Genomic DNA, 6225 nt, shown 5'->3' on the forward strand with positions numbered 1-6225 from the left:
GGTCAAGGCAGGACCAAGGCCTAACCGCTGGGGCCCCCAGGGGCTCTGGTCCACGCCTGCCTCTTAGCCCCTTCCTGATGGGCCTTTCCTCCGAGGCAGCATTCCCCGGGAGCAGGCAGGGATGTGAAGCTAGCATCCCCGGCGTGGGGTGGCCTGCAAGGGGAGGTTCCGGCCGTACTCCGATCGATTGGGCACTTTCAGTCCGTTTAGGGATGGACTGCATGGCCAGCCTCGGCTGCTGTGTCCCCACATGGACAGTCTGACTCGAAGGCCTACTGCCTGGTGGGATGCCCTTCACCCTACCCAGAAGAGCGAAGGCCGAGCGGCACTGGCAGCTCATGCCCCTCAGTTGTCTGACCCGAGCGGAAGGGGTCGAGTGGCGCCAGGCCCTCGGATGCTGCTTCCCGGCAGGTCAGTAGGCCCTGCGTGCCATGCCATCACTCTTCTCCGCCCAGAGCATTTCGGCAGCAGTTCGGAACGACCGTTTCATGGGGTGCCGCTGCCGCCAGGCTTCGGCACCCCTGCATCTCGCTCAGGGTGCGCCTCTGCCCACTTCTCCCTTCTGCGGGAGACGGCTGGGCCTGCCGTTGCCCGTGTGACCACACCTCTCCAACCCTCCAGCTAGTCCTCCCACCCAGGCGGGCGGGCTACTTCCCCTAGCAGGCTCCCGAGAGAGAGGGGTGTGCGAAGGTTGCCGGTTGGGGAGACGGGCACGCAGCTCCCGAACCCACCCCGTCATCAGGTGCGGCTACCAGGTTGATCCTGCCAGTAGCATATGCTTGTCTCAAAGATTAAGCCATGCACATGTAAGTACACACGGCCGGTACAGTAAAACTGCAAATGGCTCATTAAATCAGTTATGGTTTCTTTGATCGCTCCATCTGTTACCTGGATAACTGTGGTAATTCTAGATCTAACACATGCCGACAAGTGCTGTCCTCCCAGGATGCGTGCATTTATCAGACCAAGATCAATCCGGGCTCACCCGGCCGCCTTGATGACCCTAGATAACCTCGGGTCGATTGCACGTCCCAGTGACAGCGACGATACATTCGGCTGTCTGCCCTATTAACTTTCGATGGTACTTTCTGTACCTACCATGGTGACCACGGGAAACAGGGAATCAGGGTTCAATTCCGGAGAGGGAGCCTGAGAAATGGTTACCACATCCAAGGAAGGCACTCAGGGAGGTAGTGATGAAAAATAACAATACAGGGCTCTTTCAAGGCCCTGTAATTGGAATGAGTACACTTTAACGAGGATCCATTGGAGGGCAAGTCTGATGCCAGCAGCCGCGGTAACTCCAGCTCCTATAGGGTATATACATTTTTTTGTGTGAAAGTTTTATTGATTCTTATGCGCACATAAGTTACAGCATCAAAAAGAGTTGCATATATCTCAGTGAAAACATAAGAATGCGAACAACACGTAGCTATACATTGCACATATTCATTTGCCCTCAGATGCCCACTTATTTGGGTGGAGTGGGGATGCCATCCTCTACATCTTACATCTACAGTACTACTGTTCTCCATTGTGAGATGACGTGGCACGTGTAGTGGAATGTAGATATTGCAGTAGGGGTACCCAGATATCCTTGGGCCTTGAGGGGGCAGGTGGTTCTTCCGCACACAATACAAGATTTTCCCCACAGTATATTAGTTCCTATATCCAATGTTCAGAGTTCGGGGCAGGTGTATTCTCCCATTTCATCGCCACCTGCCGCTTGGCTACCAGTAAAGCAATTCTCAAAAATTTGCCGATGCCACCTTTCAGGAACGGTGTGAGGCATAGCAAGCATATATGTGGAGTGCACTCTATTTCAATGTTAGTCATAGCGTGCAGCCTGCGTGTTACCTCATCCCAGAACTCAGCCACCCATCTGCATTCCCAGGCCAAGTGCCAGAAGTCAGCTCCAAGTGTCCCACATCGTTAACATGCATCGTTATCTCTCAGACCTTATTTAAACAGTTTGTGTGGTGTGTGATAAACCTGGTGGAGAAATTTGAAGTTGATTATAAGCAGATTTCCATTGGACATGAGCGCATTTGTGAGTTGACAGCAGTGCTCCCAATCTTTGAGCATAAACTGCGGATCCAGTCTCGTGTTCCACTGCTCCGTGCTCTTATTGTGGGTCATGGGCGTCTCACCCCTGGCCGTTTGATATAGTTTGGTGACCAGTTTGTGTCATGTTGGGCTAACCAGCAGCATGTGAAGGGACTGCAGCGCCGGTGGTTTGGCGGGAAATGTGGCGTAATGTGCCTGCATTGCCTTTTTTAATCTATGAAAAATTAAGACAAAAAGTGGGGTCCTGTTCTTTACATAGCTTAAGTTGTCTTCAGAGAAGAAAAAAGGCAGTTGGAGTAGACATCCTGGATTTTATCTATTCCCGCTAACGACAAGGCGCGCATGGCTCCCGTTTCCCGTGCAACTGATAGGTCCGCATGATGTGTAATCGGCAGCAGGGGTGCGTACAGTGGCAGCTTCGCAGCCCTTCGGCCTAGCGCCTGCCATGCAGCTATTGTGGTGTCAATCGTATTGATTTAATTTTTGGGTGTGCCCATACGAATATTAATCTTAGTGGAACGGGGTGTGCGTCGCCATCATCGACTGCAACATGTGGAATAAAGTCGTGGATGTTGTACCAGTAGTGTGCGTACTGTGCTTGAGCGCAGAGATAATATAAATACAAGTCGGGCAAGCTAAAACCACCCCAATTGTAATCTAATATAAGGGTCTCTCAACTCATTCTAGCCTGCTTGCCTCCCCAGACCAGCCCTATCAGCAGCGACAACATCGTTTAAAAAAAAATCGTTGGCAATTTTACAGGTATTTTGCTAGCGTATATTAAAGTTGCTGCAGTTAAAAAGCTCATAGTTGGATCTTGGGCTCAAGCTGGCGGTCCTCCGTGAGGCGAGATACCGCCCGTTCCAGCCCATGCCTCTCGGCGCCCCCTTGCTGCTCTTGACTCAGTGTCCTGGGGGTCCGAAGCATTTAGTTTGAAAAAATTAGAGTGTTCAAACCAGGCCGGTTGCCTGAATACTTCAGCTAGGAATAATGGAATAGGACTCCGGTTCTATTTTGTTGGTTTTCGGAACTGGGGCCATGATTAAGAGGCATGGCCGGGGGTATTAGAATTGTGCCACTAGAGGTGAAATTCGTGAACCGGCGCAAGACGAATCAAAGCGAAAGCATTTGCCAAGAATTTTTCATTAATCCAGAATGAAAGTTGGAGGTTCGAACATGATCAGATACCGTCGTAGTTCCGACCATAAACGATGCAGACTAGCGATCTGGCGGCGATATTCTCATGACCCGCCGAGCAGCTTCCTGGAAACTAAAGTCTTTAGGTTCCGGGAAGAGTATGGTTGCAGAGCTGAAACTAAAGGAATTGACGGAAGGGCAACGCCAGGAGTGGAGCTTGCAGCTTAATTTGACTCAACACGGGAAACCTCACCCGGCCCGGACACAGAAAGGATTGACAGATTGATAGCTCTTTCTTGATTCTGTGGGTGGTGGTGCATGGCCGTTCTTAGTTGGTGGAGCGATTTGTCTGGTTAATTCCAATAACGAGCAAGACTCCTCCATGCTAACTATTTACGTGATCCCCAGCTGTCGGCGTCCAACTTCTTAGAGGGACAAGTGGCGTTCAGCCACACAAGATCGAGCAAGAACAGGTCTGTGATGCCCTTAGATGTCCAGGGCTGCATGCGCGCTTCCCTGAACGGATCAGCGTGTGTTTACCCTTCGCCGACAGGTGCGGGTAACACGCTGAACCCCATTCGTGATAGGGATTGGGGATTGCAGTTATTTCCCATGAAAGAGGAATTCCCAGTAAGTGCGGGTCATAAGCTCGCGTTAATTAAGTCCCTGCCCTTTGTGCACACCGCCCATCACTACTCCCGATTGGATGGTTTAGTGAGGTCCTCAGGTCGGCCCCGCCGGGGTCGGCAATGGCACTGGTGGAGCGCCGAGACGACGATCAAATTTGACTATCTAGAGGAAGTAAAAATCATAACAAGGTTCTGTAGGTGAACCTTTGGAAGGATCATTAATGGCGGAGCGGCCTGAGCGACCGACGGCGCCAGCCCGAAGCCCTCAGCCGCCTCCTGCAAGCACACATGTAGGCACAGGGCCCGGCCCTGCCCTGGTGCGCCTCAGCTGGCGGAGTGGTCTATTGCCGATGGGGCTCTTGAGTGAGGAGTGGGCCTTCCACCGGGGAAGACCCGACCTACACGTGAGGGACTTGGGATGGGGGGCAGCCCCGACCCCTGTCCCTCTCTGGGAGGGGCACAGCGGTAGACCCTCCTGAGACAGAACCCACGCTCACCTGGCACAACCCCCACAGTAGGTGGGAAACCAAATAGCAGTGCCTCCCCTGGCTGGTCCCACTCCTACTCGAAAGGCTCTGTCACCGCCTGGGCCCTCCTGCCTGAGTCCCTGCCCGACCGAGCTTCGGGCAAATGAGGAGCGGCCCTTATCACATGGCAGGGCAGCCTGGAAGAGAAGGAGCCGAGGGCCTGTGAGGAGACCCCAGCTCCTCTCGGTGGGAGGTGTGAGGGATGGGGAGCTGCCTGGCTCTTTCCTTCCGGTGCCTCCGACCTGGGCAGGGGTGGGGTGGGCTACTCGCCAGCCCTCCGGCACGGCTTGGGGCTGCCCGGCGATGGATGGCTGACATGCAGGTGAAGCGACCCTCCCTCGTTGTCAGGTACCCAGTTCGACCCGGTCCTGTGAAGCCGGGCCGAGGGGTTTGAAGATTTGCGCGGTCCCTACCGGTTACTCTAGGAGGGACCGTGGTGGTGGGGCTGCCTGCTCCTATTGTTTCAGGAGCCCCCTTCTTGCCTGCAGGTGGGTGTGTTTTCTCCCAACGGTGCAGTCTGACTCCCTGAGCGGAAGCCTTGAACGGGGCGCCTGGGCCGTCTCGCCGTGCGGGCGCTGGATGGACGGCATCGCCTTCCTCTGCCTCTCATGCATCTGCAGGTAGGGGAACGTTCCTGCATCTGCAGGTAGGGGAACGTTTTCGAAAGTTTACCTGTGACTCTTGGCGGTGGATCACTCAGCTTGCACGTCGATGAAGAACGCAGCTACCTGCGAGAATTAGTGTGAATTGCAGGACACATTGATTATCAACACTTCAAACGCACCTTGCGGCCCCTGGTTCCTCCCGGGGCTACGCCTGTCTGAGGGTCGCTCGGTCATCAATCGCCCCGGGGCTTCCCCCTTATGCGGCTGGGGCTGTCGCAGGGTTAGCTCTGCTTCCCTTTGCCCCCCCGATCGCCCGTGGCAGGGTCCCTCACCGGGTCCTGTCGCGGAGGTACGCCACCGCCACGCCAAGTCTTGCCTTCCTGCCTCCAGCTCGTCCCGGGGTGCCTGGCTGCGTGCTGCACGTGGCTGTCTCTGGTGACCCACCAGCTGCCCGCGCGCACATGCCTCGGACACCCACCTATGAGGCTGGCTTCCCGGGGAGGGCAAACACCCTTCAGATCTGATCAGGGGAAAGAGGGCGCCCGCTGCTGGGACATGCTCCCCCCGATGCTTCAGCATTTTTTTCCGACTACGACCTCAGATCAGACGTGGTGACCTGCTGAATTTAAGCATATTACTAAGCGGAGAAAAAGAAACTAACCAGGATTCCCCCAGTAACGGCGAGTGAAGAGGGAAGAGCCCAGCTCCGAATCCCCGCCTGGCAGCGGGCGCAGGAAATGTGGCGTACAGAACACCGACTCCCTGGCGTCGCTCAGGGGGCCCAAGTCCTTCTGGTCGAGGCTCACCCCGCAGACAGTGTTAGGCTGGTAGCAGTCCCCGCGCACAGGAATAGGGTCTTCTCGAACTTGGGTTGCTTGGGAATGCAGCCCAAAGTGGGTGGTAAACTCCATCTAAGGCTAAATACGGGTGCGAGACCGATAGCCAACAAGTACCATAACGGAAAGTTGAAAAGAACTTTGAAGAGAGTTCAAGAGGGTGTGAAACCGTCGAGAGGTAAATGGGTGGGGTCCGCCCGGAGGATTCAACACGGTGGACAGGGCGGTGGCCCGGGAGTTCCGGATCCCCTCCGCAGGACCAGTGCCGGGGCCCTACCCGGCCTCCATAGGTTGCATTTCCTCCGTGGCTGTGTGCTGCGACCAGCTCCGGGTCAGCTGGGAAGGCTTCGGCCCAGCTGGTCCTTCGCTCCGGCAGAGTGTGTTACAGCCCCCCTGGCAGCAGCTTTGCCATGTCCGCAGGGCT

At 55.3% G+C, this 6225-nt stretch overlaps 1 non-coding gene and 2 pseudogenes across 1 annotated transcript; all 3 read left to right on the top strand.

Annotated features, from left to right (window-relative positions):
* Nucleotides 1–749: 749 nt before the first annotated feature.
* LOC146823180 (18S ribosomal RNA) lies at nt 750–4054 on the top strand (annotated as a pseudogene).
* A 982-nt stretch (nt 4055–5036) lies between these two features.
* Nucleotides 5037–5190, top strand: LOC146823181 (5.8S ribosomal RNA). Its single transcript, XR_014962344.1, has one exon. It is a non-coding gene; the product is annotated as a 5.8S ribosomal RNA (ribosomal RNA).
* Nucleotides 5191–5557: 367 nt separating this feature from the next.
* The window catches only part of LOC146823182 (28S ribosomal RNA), a 4521-nt pseudogene continuing 3853 nt past the window's right edge, over nt 5558–6225 (top strand).

The sequence above is a fragment of the Triturus cristatus genome, chromosome 5_2 (genome assembly GCF_964204655.1).
Source record: "Triturus cristatus chromosome 5_2, aTriCri1.1, whole genome shotgun sequence".
NCBI lineage: Eukaryota > Metazoa > Chordata > Amphibia > Caudata > Salamandridae > Triturus > Triturus cristatus.